The sequence below is a fragment of the Mustelus asterias genome, chromosome 9 (assembly GCF_964213995.1).
Source record: "Mustelus asterias chromosome 9, sMusAst1.hap1.1, whole genome shotgun sequence".
Classification (NCBI taxonomy): Eukaryota; Metazoa; Chordata; class Chondrichthyes; order Carcharhiniformes; family Triakidae; genus Mustelus; species Mustelus asterias.
The window spans coordinates 43,897,351-43,914,198 of record NC_135809.1 but is presented as its reverse complement, the minus strand read 5'-3'; the positions used below and the strand labels follow the sequence as shown (position 1 = coordinate 43,914,198).

At 44.6% G+C, this 16,848-nt stretch overlaps 1 long non-coding RNA gene across 1 annotated transcript in view; it reads right to left on the bottom strand.

The window, feature by feature from the left end:
* Positions 1-464: 464 nt before the first annotated feature.
* Positions 465-16,848, bottom strand: part of LOC144498652 (uncharacterized) — a 126,754-nt gene continuing 110,370 nt past the window's right edge. The window contains exon 5 of the long non-coding RNA XR_013498739.1: positions 465-2,236. This is a non-coding gene — a long non-coding RNA (uncharacterized LOC144498652). The remainder of the gene's footprint in view (positions 2,237-16,848) is intronic.

Sequence of the window (16,848 nt, the reverse complement as noted above, 5' to 3'; positions counted from 1 at the left end):
CTGCAGCAGCTCTAAAGGGGGAAGTGGAAGGGCTGGGAGTGACAAAAAACAGCATTGGAAAAGTAGGGAACACTTTTTTAAAAAAACCTACAGCAGCAAGTACAAACAAATTGGAAGTTTTGAAAGCTTAAAACTCACAAGAAATTACTGTAAAAATGTGTCCTAAGCTCTAACTAAAGATCATTGTAATTTATGCTGACAGTGGCCACCTCTTATGTTTCCCAAGTTCAATGGCAACATGGTGGAAGTGAATATGGTCAGAGGCAAAAATGGTATTTGAGGTTTCAGCTACATTACTCTCATTCCCGATAGCATGTATTCAGAAGGATTCTGTTTGCTTCAATTCCATGACCTACTCTTGTCCCACTGCCATCTGCTTTAAAGTGGGAAATGTTTTTTTTTAAATGGAAATTTCCAGCACACACTCTTTCTGGGCTAGACAAAAAGACACTTAAATGGAGAATGTGGGGAGAGAGAAAAAAAACTTTATTTCAAGGTGATCAATGGTTGCAATCAGCATTTAGCAGATTCATGTTACAAAACAACACAGGTTCCAACTTGCTTCAAACATCATAACATACTGCGAACTAAAATAATCAAAATGCATCCATTACAGATTTTTGTGAAATGATATTGAAAGCTCCAAAAATGATGCTGCAGTTTGTCACTTAGATTCACATTTTCAATTAGAATATAAGAAATACAAGTAGACCATACTGCCCCTTGAACCTGCTCCGCCATTCAATATGATCATGCCTGATCTTTGACCTCAACTCCACTTTCCCGCCACTGCTCATATTCCTTGATTCCCTGATAGGCCGAAACTTTGTTCAATTGACAAAATTAAATGAGTGAATACATACAGAATGCAAAATGGGGAGTGCAGTGATTAACTAACAAATTATCCTCTTTGCAGCACATTCCAGCCGATGCATTAACCTTTCCAATACATTCCAGCCAATGTCCATTCTGTAACATAATCCAGCATGTTCATTTTCCTCTCCGTAACAAGGTCCTACCTTTTCATTTTACTCTCTAATATACTCCAGTCTATGTGTTATTTTATACATATTGGACATAGTGTTGAACATACAGTAACATATTTATTTCCTGGGTTATATTTGCATACTTGATTATTATAGTTAGATTCAAATATCTCTTCATATTATTCAATGGATAATTATACTGCCCAAAGGTAGCTGTCAACCTTATAGATGAGGGTTTGATCCATGATTTGTAATGAATTATCTGATTTCAGCCAGGTTGGAGGTGGTCATTTTTATTCACACCAATCTCAATGGGTTTAGGAATGGAGAGAAAAAAAAAATCAACCATGATTCCCAGTCCTGGCCACTAACCAATTGTTTCTGCTACAGTGTATATGTTGTTGTCAATCATAGCAAGCTTGACTGCAACGGCTATACGATTGACTAGGCTTACATAGAATTACCTCTTCTTGGATAAGGTACTGGAGAAGGGACCAGATAGGTCCTACCATACTCCAACATGTCCAAGGTGAATTACTGTCTTCAGACAAGAGGGAAAAAAGAGCATGTTCATTTATCAGAGTTACTCCATCTTGTGACACAATGTATTAGAGGATTTGGAGTGGGAGGGGATATGTAAAAGAACACATTTTCCGAAAGCAGAATAATTAAAGCTGGGAACATGACATCTTGGTTGAGTTATCAGTCAACCTTTCAATCCTGGGGGAAAAGTATCACAAAAAGAAGAAAACATTCTGGATAATCACTTTCACCTGAATCTGCTAAATGTCTCAAAAATAATCAAATCCTGGGTTCATTTTTTGTACAAATATTTAAAAACATCAATTACATTAGAAATAATACATGCATTATGAACTGAAATCGTAATCCCTTGTGCAAAGAAGCTTTCTTTCTGTTTAAAAACTACTGTTAATTACATTAACAGTCATTGTAGTCCCAAAGCTGCGCACCCAGCTGTTTGTAGCTTCCTTTAAAATGGTGATTGGGAACAAAAGGTAAGCATCCCAAGGACAAAACTGGGGGATGGCTGAGGAGATCATACCTTCCTTGAGCACAGTTTGTTAATGAGCTGTGGTAACGAGACTTATCACAAAAACTTCCAATTAAAAATTGAATACATGCAAAGCAAGAGCAATCTTACTTGTACACAAGACTGGGTGTTGGATGCAGGCTCAATGGAATATTTCTGACAATAGGAGTGGCCTCCTCACTGGATAGGTATTTTCCTCCTGCAGACAAAGCAGAAAGCACAGTAAAATTTGAGGAATTAGAATGGCTACAGATAATACGCAAAAAGATAGATATAAAGTAATTTACATAATTTCCAATTTAACTTGTAAGTTTAATTACAAGTTTCAGCATCCACATTTTCTTCCATGCATTTATTTGCCATTTTATCTCCCTTTTGAACTGCTCTTTCTTCTTCAGCCACGGTAAGCTGCTTGCACACCAGCCTATCTATCTAAGGCTCCTTCATGTTAATGTTTTTCCTACACAAAAACAGTGAACAAAATAATTTATCATGTGTTGAGGCATTGCTGGTAAAATGGGAGAAAAGATTTTGACCTGCACCATGATTATCTGAAAGGAGATGCAAATAATGTAGAATGGACAACATATTCACCTCCTAAAAAAAAGTTATACTGCTATCTTGAAACTAAATAAACAGCTCACTGAGGAACTGTCTTGGAGAAAGGGGAGATGTTTTCTCAATCTGGCTGGGTTAAAGAGGATATATTCCTTCAAATTTATCTGTAGACGATGACCTTTCACCCCAGTACAGAGACAACATCAACACTGCACCCATCTCTTTCAATGTAACAGATGCATCGCTAGTTAAAGTACCATTTGTTGCAACCAGTTCCTCCCGAAACGTTCACTAACTTTTTTTTCTTTTACATTTGAACACAACTGTTGTTTTCCAGCCTCCGCAGGTTTTATTTCAAATTTCCGACATTAATTTTATTATATCCGAATTAAAAAGATATATTGTAAGTTAGTGATTCTTCTGTGATTTTCCAAAACGCATTGAATTTGATTCAATAAAACTTTGCATTTGTGGATTATTCACGGCTGGCAGGGAATATTCGCAGTGTTTTGTTTTAAATGTTAAGCTCTCTAGACAACTCCCGGTTGTTTTAATGGATTGAGGAATTGCTTTTTTGAAAAGCTATTTGAACCTTGTACAGATGCATCTATTTTTTTCAGTGCAACGGTAGTACAAACATTTCACTGACGGTTGAAAATTAACTCTGGTAAATATGCTGGTCAAAATGTATTAAATCCCTGGTTGTGTATGTCATTCGCTGTCAGTTCTGCAATGTACATAACAGCACTTCAACTGATGATCCCAGAGCCACACCTACCAGGTACTGCACAGTACCTGCCAATGCTGCCGCTTCCTCCAGCAAATATTTAACCCAACCAGCATGTTTACAACTCTTAAGAATTTATCTTCAGAAATTTGCAAACGTTCCTAAAGATCATGACCATGACTTTAAACAAATCATTTAAAAATAGTGTTGTAAGTGCATCATAAGTACAATTATTAATCTCTTTTGATGATCACAGAGTTAAACAAAACATAAAATAACAATTGTTTAAAGGATTAGGTAGCACTCACCCTCACCCTGACCCTGCTCAGTCGCTGCTAATCAGTTCTCAGCCCTTTAACAAGTTCCGACACATAATAAATGAAGGGACGCACTTTTTTTTAGGGAACAGTATACACTAAATTGAGAGCAGCAACTCTACACAATAATTCAGCTTTAAAATTGCTTCCGGTCAGCACTCGGAAAACACAGCTGCCTTCCACCCATGCATTCCTTTCACTGAAATAGTTATGTTTATCCCGGGCGCTAGTGACGCAAATCAGAATTTTCTTTAAACCATACATAAACCTTAAACGCACAAAATAGTGAAGCTCCATCGGGAGATCAACAAGACGCACGAATGAGATAAAATACAAAAGAAGCAGTTTCCAGCAGCAAGCAAGCCAGCTTCGCACTGATTCCAGGGGCAGCTATCGCAGTTCCATGTGCCACGGGACATCACGTTTACTGACAAAACAATAACTGACTTTTTTTTTGTAGCAATAACAAAAACAATCAAAGCATGCACGGGGCAAATCCCCACACAGGGAGGGACGTGTCAGCGCCGGCCGTCCACTGCGGTTTGTCAGTTCGATGTGATATAGGGCTAGCTCCAGTGTGGCTCTCGTCTTTGACCTTCTCTGCTGTAACCAGGTTCATTTTTTTTACCGTCTCTCAGCCGGTTCTTTTTTTTTGCAAAGGGCATCATCGCTCTGCCATGTGCTCACCGACCTTGCCAGTTACCCATTGGCTCTTGGTTGCAAAAGGTAACAACTTCAGCTAATCGCCATCCGTAGCTGCGGTTCGCACCTGGCCTCCTGGTTATTTGTAAAGATGACGATTTGAATTGTAACACGAACCACGCAGAGAACACATCGTAAAAGGGCACAGATCCCACCAAGTCATGTTCTCCATAATCGGCTCACTGTCTCCAAACAAGCCATTGAACGCCTGCCTGCCCCAACCTGACTACAGCGCAGACGACAGGTGCCGGTCTCCACTGCCTCGTCTGCCGGTCTCCACTGCCTCGTCTGCCGCTCTTAAATATCACACTGCACTTCCAAACACTGATTCTCCTCAATCAGGACAGCTCAATTTAAAGAAACACGTAGATTTTATAGGAAACTCCATACAATGTTTATTACATGATTTTTTGTTATGGTTTTATTTACTGGTTTTTATATAGGTTTGGAGAAGAACCGAACAACTGGTACACTTTAGATGTAACTGGTAAAACATGTATTATCCACGGCTAGGACCACGGGCTCTCCATCAGAGAGTCAATTGTTTTATATAGCTCGAGGGGCATCACTCCACATTCCACTGGGGGGGGGGGGGGGGCAAGGTAGCAGGTTTCCATGACCTACCATAGCCAGTACGGGATGGAACCCTTGCTGTTGGCATCATTCTGCACCACACTCTAACCATCTCTAGTCAACTGGACCAAACAACCTCCATTATTTGTTGTATTAAAAACTTATCTTCATGTGGTAAAACACCCCAGGGGCACAAATATGAACATCCACTCAAAGAAGTCATCAGGCTGGGTGACCAAAAGTGTAGTCAAAAGGTAGGGCTTAGGGAGGGCCTTAACATAGGGTGAAATAGTGGGTTGGAGATCAGAAGTATTTAAGGAAGAAAATCTAGCCTAGAAACAGAAGGTATGGCCTCTAATTGTGGAGCAAGTTCTGTAAGTCTTATTCAAAATATCCAATTTATAAAACCGGATTGCATTTCATGCAATTATAATAACACTCATACAATAATTCTCACAACACTATGATAAACAAAGTTTTATTTTGTTTTTATGGTTTAATAACAGCCACCACCTTTCAAAAATGATCCATTGTTTATAAAATACTTTGGGGCATCAAAAAGCTAATATACAAAAATGTTCCTTTTTTAAAAAGCAGCACTGATTGTTAAATCCCTCTGTGTCCCTGGATCCCAAAGGAATTTTGGACTGCAGGGCCAAGATGGTTGAAGGCTTTGCCATTTATGCTGTAAAAGCAGGAGCAGACTGTACAAAATACTAGGATGCAGAGTGCGAGGTTAGATGCAGAATTAGAGGAATAGGCAGTGGTATCGTGGGGTGAGGCTATTATGAAACCTCTAAACAAGGATCATGATTTTAAAATTAAACTATTGAAGGTGGGGTGGGGGAAATTTTGGCATGGTTAAAAAAATCTGCAGTGCAGATCAGCCAGAAACATTTAACATCTTTTGAGCTGAATATAGTGAATGCCTCAATAAGGATGATTGAAAGCATTAGGGACAATATCTCAAGCATTCCTAACATACACTGAAACTGGAAGCCCTAGTACATAAATAGTTTTAGGTTGCAGCTAGCAATTTAAGTGTTGCATTTTCTTGCTGCGATGCACCAACTCATCCTCATTATGCTATAAATTTACCTTAGCCAGATTGTCACCAAAATGCCACAACACAGGAAAGATATAAAGGCATTAGAGAGAGTGCAGAAAAGATTCTCAAGAATGATCCCAGGGTCGAGGAACTTCAGTGATGTAGATAGATTGGAGAAGTTGTAACTGTTCTCTCTGGAGAAGGTTGGGAGGAGATTTGATAGAGGTATTCAAAATCTTAAGAGGTCTGGACAGAATAGATAGGGAGAAAATGTTCTAATTCGTGGAACAATTGAGAGCAAAAGGGCACAGATTTAAGGAATTGACAAAAGATGCAATGGTGGCATGAGAAAAAGTTTTCATGCAGCGAGTAGTTAAGATCTAGAATGCACTCTGATAAGAGACAGGTTCATTTAAGGCATTCAAGAGGAAATTAGAAACAAAAACAGAAAATGCTGTAAAATCTCAGCAGCTCTGACAATATCTATGGAGAAGAATAGAGCTAACATTTCGAGTCAAGATGACCCTTCATCAGAGCTCAATACGTAAATGGCAGAACAAAGGTGCAGAGTGTAGGATAGCAGATGAAAAGAAGTGAGATAAAATAAATGGAGATGTAGAGGAGAGAGTTCATGCTCTGAAGTTGTTGAACTCAGTGTTCAGTCCAGAAGGCTGTAAGAGCCTAATCGGAAGATAAGGTGCTGTTTCTCCAGTTTACATTGGGCTTCACCAGAACATAACCAAAGGCCAAGGACGGACATGTGGACAGGAGAGCAGGGTGGTGTGTTGAAATGGCAAGCGACAGGAAGGTTTGGGTCCTGCTTGCAGATGGATCAATGGTGTTTTTCAACGCGGTCACCCAGTCTGCATTTGGTCTCTCCGGTGTACAGCAGATCACATTGGGAGCAGCGAATGCAGTAGGCCAGATTAAAGGAGATGTACATGAAGTGCTCTTCACCTGAAAGGAGTGTTTAGGCCTTGGGAAGATGAGCAGAGAGGTGTTGCACCTTCACGATTGCATGGGAAGGTGCCATTGGCAGTGGTGTTGTGTTGGGTGTGACAGAGGAGTGGACCAGGGTGTTCCTGAGGGAATGGTCCCTGCAGAATGCTGACAGGTGGACTGAAGAGAAGATGTGTTGAGTGGTGGCATCATGCTGGTGTTGGCAGAAATGGTGGAGGATGATCCTTTGAATGCAGAGGCTGGTGGGGTGAAAAGTGAGTTCAAGGGGAACCTTATCCTGGTTTTGGGAGGGAGAGAAGGGGGTGAGTGGCCCAGAGGATGGGTTGGACATGGTTGAGAGCCCTGTCAACCACAGTGGGTGGAAAACCATGATTTGGGAAGGAGGAAGACATATCAGAGTGCCATTTTGTAAAGTGGCATCTTCAGAACAGATGCGACGGAGGCAAAGGAACTGGGATGGAGTCCTTACAGGATGTCGGTGTGAACAGCTGTAATCAAGGTAGCTGTGGGAGTTGGTGGGCTTGTAATGGATACTGGTGGGCAGTCTATCACCAGAAATGGATACAGACAGGTTAAGGAAGGGAAGAGAAGTATCAGAGATGGACCATGAGAAGGTGGTAGAGGGGTGGAAATTGAAAGCAAAATTGATAAATTTTTCCAGGTTCAGACAAGAACATGAAGTGACACTGAAATAGTCGTTGATGTATGGATGAAAGAGTTGTGGGAGAGAGCCAGAGTAGGACTGGAACAGGGAATGTTCCACATACCCCATAAAAAGACAAGCATAACTTGTGGGTACCCATAGCCACATCTTTTATTTGGAGGAAGTGAGACAAGTTAAAGGAGAAACTGTTGAGTGAGAGAAGTTCAGCCAGACAGAGGAGAGTGATGGTGCATGGAGATTGTTCAGGCTTCTGTTTGAAGAAGAAGCAAAGAGCTCTCAGGCCATCTTAGTGGGAATGGAGGTGTGGAGGGATTGGATATCCATGGTGAGGAGGTGACGATTTAGGCCAGGGAACTGGAATTTGTTGATATGGCATAGGGCATCAGAGGATTCACTGATGTAGGTAGGAAGGGACTGGACAAGAGGAAAGAGAATGGAATCAAGATAGAAAGAATTTAGTTCAGTGGGGCAAGAACATGATGGACCAACCAGGGCAGTCTGTTTGTGAATTTTGGGAAGGAGACAAACGTGGGTTGTCCGGGCTTGGGAAACTATGAAGTTGGAAGCTGTGGAGGAAAGATCTCCAGAGGAGATGAGGTCAGTGACAGTCCTGGAGAGAGTAGCTTGATGTTCGGTGGTAGGGTTATGGTCCAGGGGAAGGTAGGAGAAAACATCCGAGAGTTAGCTCTCAGCCTCTGTGAGGTAGAAATCAGTACACCAGGCAACAAAAGCACTAACCTTGTCGGCAGGTTTGATGACAAAGTCAGGGTTGGACCTGAGCGAGCAAAATGCAGCAGGTTCAAAAGGCGACAGGGTTGGCTGGGTGAGAGGAGAGAGAAATTGAGACGGCCAATGTCAGACCAACAGTTTTCAATGTAAAGATCAAGAGCAGGTAAGACGCCAGAGGATGGGGTCCAGGTGGAGGGAGAATGCTGGAGGTGAATAAAAGGATCTGAACGGGGGAAGGACTCCTGCCGAAAGAGAGCACGGAGATAAAGGCGGCGGAAGAAGAGTTCAGCATCTCGTTGAGTCCAGAACTGGTTGAGGTGAGGACATAAGGGTATGAAGCCAAGTCCTTTGCTGAGTACAGCATGTCCAGCTTCAGAGAGGGGAAGGTCGGATGGTATGGTGAATATACGGCCTGGGCTGGGGTTAGAAGGGATGGGATTCAAGGGATGGGACAGGGAGGTGAGTCCTGGATGGGTGTGGCATTGATGAGTCGTTGGAGCTTGCGTTCCTTAATATCTGAACGGAAGAGAAAAAATTTATTGTTAAGATGTCGGGTGAAACAAAGAATGAAATGAAACTGGGGACAAGGACAGCTTAGAGTGAGTTGGTGCTGCTGGAGAGAGATATCAAGTATGTGCCTATGGCAGTGCGTGGCACTGAATTTCAGGATGTGGCGAGAACAGCAATCCTGGAGATACCTGTAATCCTAGGTGGATTCGAAAGGTGAGGGATGGAACTTCTGTTGGAATCCATGTGGGGTAAGTCAGAGATAGAGACGGTCACTGAGGAAGGCAATATGGCTGTGAAAGTGAGTTTTGGTAAATACCTTGTCAAACACCAGGAGGGAAACGGAAAGCAATGAATTTGGACAGAGCAAAAGAAACAAATGGAAATCTTGTCGGAGAGAAGAGCAGTACTTCTTCAGGGTAGGCATTCCTGGAAGAGAAGTGGCAGTTAGTTAAAAATTAAGATAAAAGCAAATTACCGCGATGCTGGAATCTGAAACAAAAACAGAAAACGCTGGAAAATCTCAGCAGGTCTGACAGCATCTGTGGAAAGAGAATAGAGCCAACGTTTCAAGACTGGATAACTCTTCATCATTATGATGGAATTAGATTGTTGTCTGAAAAGGAACAATGTGCAGGGTCACCAGGAGAAGGCGAGGGAGTGGCACAAGATAACTTGCCCCTCTGGGGAACCAGCACAGATACGATTGGCCAAGTGGCCTACCCTGTCTGTGCTATAACAATTCTGTGATTCTGTGACATCCACACAACACAGCTTCCCATGTCAGTCACTTTTAATGTTAGTTGGGCACGTGTGAGATTTGCGACATCATCCGACTGTGAATAAGTTTCAATATGAATAAATTCCAAGTTCCAACTGATCCACTTGTTTTACACTAGACTGGAATTGTCCCACAACTGGTGCAAACTAAAAATGGTATGAGGTTGACTTTTGCAGAAGATTCACATTGCTCAATTTTTGTACACTTGGATCCCAGATGAGGACGTGCACTTAGTTAACCAATGTATCATGCAAAATTCACATTGCATTACAATGAAAGTGGCAGTATAATTGTAGAAGAGAAAAATACATCAGATGCTAAAAATTTGAAACAAAATCAGAAAATGCTGGAAAAACTCAGTGGGTCTGGCAGAATCTGTGAAGACATAATCAGTTAATCACGTTACTGATCTTTCATCAGAACTGGAAAAAGTTAGAGTTGTAATTAATAGGTTTTAAGCAAATATAGAGGCAAGGAAATGGGGAAAGGAGGAAAAAGAAAAAAAAAGCTCAGTGAATGATGGAAGGCAGGAGAGATTAAATGTCAAAAGGGTTAATGATGCAAGGCAAAAGGGAGTGGTAACGTTAAAAGTAAAGAAACAAAAGATGACAGAGAGTCATCCAGACTTGAAATGTTCACTCTGTTCTCTCTCTACAGATGCTGTCAGATCTGTTGAGATTTCCTAGAAATGTTTTTCTTTTGTTTCAGATTCCAGCATCCACAGTAATTTGCTTTTATAAACAAAAGACATAGCTGGAGGTGTGAATGGCAGTTATGAACAGCTGCCATTCAAAATTCAAAAAATCCCAAATTGGGTAAAGAAATAACAAATTGGGGGCAGAGGTTACAACATTTTGAATTATTTACTTTAAAGTTGAGTTCAGAAGGTTGTAAGGTGCCTAATTAAAGTTGAGTTTACATTAAGCTTCATTGGAACACTAACCTCTCCGTTCTAGGCCTCTTGTAAAGTGGAAGTGAAGAACAGAATTAACATGACAGACAATTGAAAGCTTACAGTTACGCTTACAATATGAACTGTAGTGTTCCACAAAACTGCATTTGGTCTCTCCAGTACAGAGTAAACTGCATCATAAGCAGCGACTACAATATACAAAATTGAAAGAAGTATACATAAATTGCTGTTTCACATGAAAGCAGTATTTGGGGCCTTAGACCCATGAAAATAGATGAAAGGTGCTGTGGGATGGGGTAATGGGGGCGATCAAAGAATGGACACAGAGCATTACGGAAGGAACAGTACCTTTGCAATGTCCAAAGGGGTGGGTGGAGAAGATGTGTTTGATGGCGACATCATGCCTGAGGTGGAGGAAATGGCGGAGGATGATCCACTACGGTTGGACGCTGATGGATGGGAAGTGAGGACAAGAAGCCCCTATCGTGATTCTGGGAGAGAGGGGAAGGAGGGAAATTAGAAATGTGTAAAGTGGAATGGATATGGTCAAGTGCCCTGTTGACCATAGTGGAAGGAGAATTTTCAGTTGAGAAATAAGGAAGACATAGTGGAACACTGATATAGAGGTTTGTGTCATCATAATAGATGTGACAAGGTGGAAGAAATTGGGAAAATGGAATAGAGTTCTTCAGAGTGTGATGAAGTATAGTCAAGTTAGCTGGTAAAAGTCAATGGGTTTATAGTGAATATGTGTTAAGAGTCTAAAATTGAGACAGACGTTCAGGAAGGGAAGAGTCAGAGATGGACCAAGTGAAAGTGGGAGAAAGGTGGAAATTGGAAGCAAAAATGATTAAATTTTCCAGTCCATAACTTGAGGAGAAAGCAGCACCGATACAGTCATCAAAGTATCATAGAATCCTACAGTGCAGGAGGCGGCCATTCGGTCCATCGAGTCTGCACCGACCACAATCCCACACAGGCACTATCCCCATAACCCCATGCATTTACCTGAGCTAGTCCACCTGACACTAAGGGACAATTTAGCATGGCCAATCCACCTAATCCGCACATCTTTGGACTGTGGGAGGAAACCGGAGCACCCGGAGAAAACCCATGCAGACACAGGGAGAATGTGCAAACTCCACACAGACAGTGACCCAAGCCGGGAATCAAACCTGGGTCCATGGCGCTGAGATGCGTGGTGCTAACCCATGGTGCTAACCACTGTGCCGCCCAGAAGTACCAGAGAAATAAGGTTTAAGGAAAGAATTGGAGTAGAACTGGAACAAGAAATGTTCCACATATTTTATAAAAATTCAGGCATATTTAAGACCCATAAGGGTTCCCTAATGATACCTTATATGTGAGGAAATTAGAGGAGTTAAATAAGAAATTGTTCAATGTAAGAAGAAGTTCAGCCAACTTGAGAAGGGTGCTGGTGGATGGAGACTGGGTGGGTCTCCATTCAGTGAAGAAGCAGTGAGCTCTCACCGTGGTGGTGGATGGAGACGTAGAGAGATTGGATGTCCATGGAGAAAAGGAGTTGGTTAAGGCTAGTAAACTGGAGATTGTTATTTTAAAGGACTTCATTGGTAGAATGAGGGATGTAGATAGGATAACTAATACATCATAGTAATGAAAATCTTTATATACAACTAAATGTCGTTCACTGTCGGTGTTGACAGTTGATCCTGGGCTGCATAAAGATACTGCAAATTAATTACAAATGTTGCACTTTCAACTGTCAAGTTCATTATAATTGTTGTGCAGACAACTCTGGATTCATTATAGATGTTGTGTGGTTAACGTGGTTTAACAACAGCCATTGTGCTGACAACTTCATGTTTATTGTCATTGCTATGCTATTAACTCCAGGTTCACTAGAAGTATTATATTATTAACTCTGGGATTAGCTACACATGCTGTGCTGTCCATTGCTAACTTTGGCTTCATTATGGAAACGGTATTGATGGTTATGGGTTCATTACCGATGTTGGGCTGACTGCTCTGGATTCATTACAAACCTTGCACTGGTGTTTTCAAGTGCTGTATGTGCACAGTTTTCAAGGCTCAGGGTTCCTTACAAGTGCCTGTTATACCACCAACTTCTATGGCTTTTCTTTCATGTACATGAGCTTTATTGATGTGTTTTTTTAGTCAAAGCCTACCTCAAAGACATGGAGGTTGATTCTCCCCAAAAAATTCTAAGTGTCGAATTTGCATGAAAACTGGAGTAAATCACGCTGTTTTTTTCAGCAGAATTTTCAAAATGAATCCTCCACTCTGTGCACTGCAGAGGGCACTTGCATAAATTGTGTGAAAAATCTAGGGGCATGACGTTTTCCCACTGAAAAGGCTGAAATCAGCACGCTGAACGGGCCACCGCGCATGCACTGATCACTGGGAGATTGCTGCACAAATCCCCCAAGCATTGAGATCGCTGGCCTCAACCCCCCACATACATTGCTGACCTGATCGCTGGCCTCTTACTTCCCCCCATGGATATTACCGGCCTCTCACCCCCTCTCCACCCCCCACAAGAAAATACCTGGCCTCCTGGCCTCCCAATCCCCCACTGACCCAGACATAGCTGGCCTCCTGATCACCCCCCCCCATTCCCCTTCTCACACAGAGCGCTGTGCTGCCATGCACACCCGCTGCCAGCGAGCATTCCCCCTTGTTGAGTGACAGCCTTGAGCATTGCATCCCCTCTCCCTCCGGACACAGTAGCTTGTTGAGTTAATCCTATCAGCACCTTTGGAGATAGCTCACCCTCTATTGAAACCAGGTTGCCTGTACATTATTCACAATGAAATCTAACTAACGGGCCTATAACGGGTCCAAACTGACTGCACCTGGAATCCCTCAACAAGCCAGAGCTGTATATAAGCTACAATTATAGACACACAGGCAGTCATGCCAGGAAGATGGCCCCAAAGAAATCTGGTCCCAGATTTTCTGAAAGTAAACAGGCACGCATGCTGGATGCAGTGGAGGAGAGGCGCTAACTGCTGTAGGTCACTCAGGATCATTGTTCAAGGGGTCACGCAGCAAGCGCGTTATGGGAGGCAGTGGCATCTGCTGTGAATGCCAAGACTCTGACCCCTTGGTCCGGAGAACAGTACTGCAAGAAAATGAATGACCTTCTTCAGGCTGCAAGGGTGAGTGTGCATCCCATTCTCAAACCTGTACATGTGCTGTACTTACAATGTCATACCATCCCCTGACACCTCAAGGGCAGCTACCAATAATCCCCCCCCCAACCCCCTCCCTTACTACTGCCTCCAGCAACCAACCCCCCCCCCCCCCCCCACCCCGTGGCACCCCAGCCCAATCAGCATCCCCCCCCTTTCGAGGAAATGGGGGCCCATTTCCTCGAAACAGCCAACACAAGCTCCCAACCCCGACACACATTGCATCCCATGCCCTTCCATACATCATGCTTTCAATCCTCATGTCCCCACAGGAGAAAAAAAGCACACAGCCGTCATGAGAGGGAAAAGACTGGTGAGGGTGTTCCTGAGCTGCGGCTGTTGACGGTTTGTGAGTAGCATGCCCTGGAGCCGGCGGAGGGGATGCGCCTAGAATGGTCAACAACAGCCAGGTTGGAGTCCGGCACGCAAGTGAGCATCAGCTGAACCCTATTCATAAGTCTTTGAAGAAAGTGACATGCTGCGCAGGCTGTTTTCCCTCCCTCCTCTAACGTGTGTTCTTTCTTACAGTGCTGGACCCTGATGCACCAGGCCATAATGGTGTCACAACCCCACCGCTGCTCCTGATCCAACTCCCATGGACACCCTGGGCGACAACTCAGAGGAAGGCCCTGAAGAATCCTCTGAGGACAGCACCAGTGATTCAGCTCAGGCATCAACCACAGAACTCACCAACACAGAGACTATCTCGATGGTGGGTCATGTTAGTTCTGAGGTTTTTGGGTCACTTCCTGGTGAGCACATCGCAGTCGCTGATGCACATTAGGAGGAGGTGGGCACATCTGAGGGCTTGGGGCATACGCAATTCTGCCAGAGGCAAGGATCAGCTGACCCCAAGTCAAATGCTGGGCCTCAGGGTTCATTCATCCCGAAGGAGATGCATCAGCAAACACGGGGAGTTGTGGATGAGCTGTCAGCAACCATGCTGCGACTGCAAGGCTGTTTAGAGGAGTCAAACAGAGTGCTATTGCAGGTGGTGTTGCCAGCACAGTGTGTTAACACTGCAAGGGTGGTGTCCGCAGTGGAAAGTCTGGTACAGGGATTTGGCCTCATGGGTGACAGGGTGCAGGCCATCCTGAGACACAGCGGGCCACGACCAAGGGTGTCACTAGCATCCTGGAGGCATATCAGTCCATGGCGATGGGTGTCGGAGGCATGTTGGAGACACTGTTGGCCATGGCCGGGGCTCTCGCTGGAATTCTGGAGACACAGCGGGCCATGGCAGAGACAGAGCAGGCCACAGCCGAGGGTGTTGCTGGCATCCTGCAGGCACATCAGTCCATGGCCACGGGTGTCGGCGGCATGTTGGAGACATTGCTGCCCATGGCTGGGGCTCCCCCACAGGGATTCTGGAGACACAGCAGGCCATGGCTGTGGGCCTCGACAACTTAGCCCAGTCTCACAGGGATAATGCTGAGGGGCTCCAGAGCTTGCCCCGGTCTCAGAGGGCCAGCATTGAGGGATCACAGACCATGGGGCAGATGTGTCTGGGTCTCCAGGACTGGCAGAGTCAGATGACATTGGATTTTCTGGAGCTCAGTCCAGCTAACCTGGCATCCCATAGAGTGTCCCCGGGGCCTATGGGCACCCGAGGGAGAAGGAAGGGCTGCAGCCCATGTTGGGGCCTTCCACCCAAAAGACTCTGGACGTCCCAAGACATTTTGATTCCCCCATTCCTCACACCGGGGCATCTCAGGGCCAGCTGGATGAACAGGGTGGCACAGAAACATCAGTGTCATCTGCAAGTCAGCCGGGGCCCTCCAGGTCTTGGCCCCCAGGGGATCACAGGCAACGAGACGTGGATCACAGTTGGACACCTTCAGCTCTGATGTGCATCCTGGGGGATCATCTAGATGAAGCAGTAGGCCACACAAGATTAGAAAGTTGTAGGGTCACTAAGAGGGCACGGATGATGGTCAGCAGTAGTCAGGGTTAAGTTTTGGTCAATGTTAAGATCACAATTAAATGTTTTGCATCTCATAGCTGTGACTAATCTGTCTCTGATTCTCCCATCACAGAGTTGAGTGCACCCCAATCCCGTGCATCGAGGCGTAGATTGCTGTGCTGCGTGATACCAGCCCCTCGGCCAAAAGTTATAGACCGCCTGCCCTGATAGATTCTTTGTCAAACACCACCCCCGGCATGCACCCCGCATCCCCCCACCCCCTCACCTCCCCGGTCGAGCCCCCGACCCATTGCCCCACACGCTTATGATGTTCCCAACCCTTACTGCTACCTGGGCTCAGGTGACAGTGTTCATTCAGACAACAGGTAAGAGTCAGACTTGAGAGGCACCAGGGGTAGGATACCAGTGTGCCTTACAGCAAGTCATCACCATCCTCCAGCCTTCACCAAAGAGTCGTTAGCAGTGCCAGCTCAGGCCCATTAGCCTGTTGTGATGTGTCTCATAGTTTGGGGGGGGGGGACGACTGAAAGAGGGTGGGGAATGGGTTAAGAGAGGGTAAGGTAACAGAAGAGTCATATGGGTTGAGTGGCCAGCTTTGGGGTGGGGTGGCGGCTGCAGTGGTGGAAGGGGTGTGGTGGAAGGGTGTTGGGAGCAGCCCCCTCACTGCACGGCACCAGCTAGTTAAAGCGGGTTGCTATCTGGGCTCCCTTGCAGTCCTCCCTGCTGGATACCTGCCATCGCCACCTGTCCTCCATCCTCTGGCTCCTCATTGGCAAATTGTTGAGTTCTGCCTGGTGTCGATCCTTCTCCTCCAGCTGGTCTCCCTGCTGCTGCGCTGTGTTGTGCATGATGCAGCACACAATTATTATGCATGAAGCCCACACAGGTTCATACTGGAGGGCACCCCCAGAGTGGTCCTGGCAGCGGAACCGCATCTTCAGCAGGCCTATGCAACAGTCCACTACGGACTGGGTGGCAGCGTGGGCCTCACTATAGTGGCCTCCACACTGGCATCATCAGTCATGACTCGGCAAGTACCCCTTGTCCCTCACGAGCTATCCTGGTAGCCTGTGCTGGTCTTTGATGAGCCCAGGGATGTCCGACCACCTCAGCACATAGAATTCCCATAAAAAAGCAATTAATCTTAATACTATAATTGTAAGCCAATACTAATTGTTTTTGTTGGACAAAAGTTGTATCATACCACAAATAAT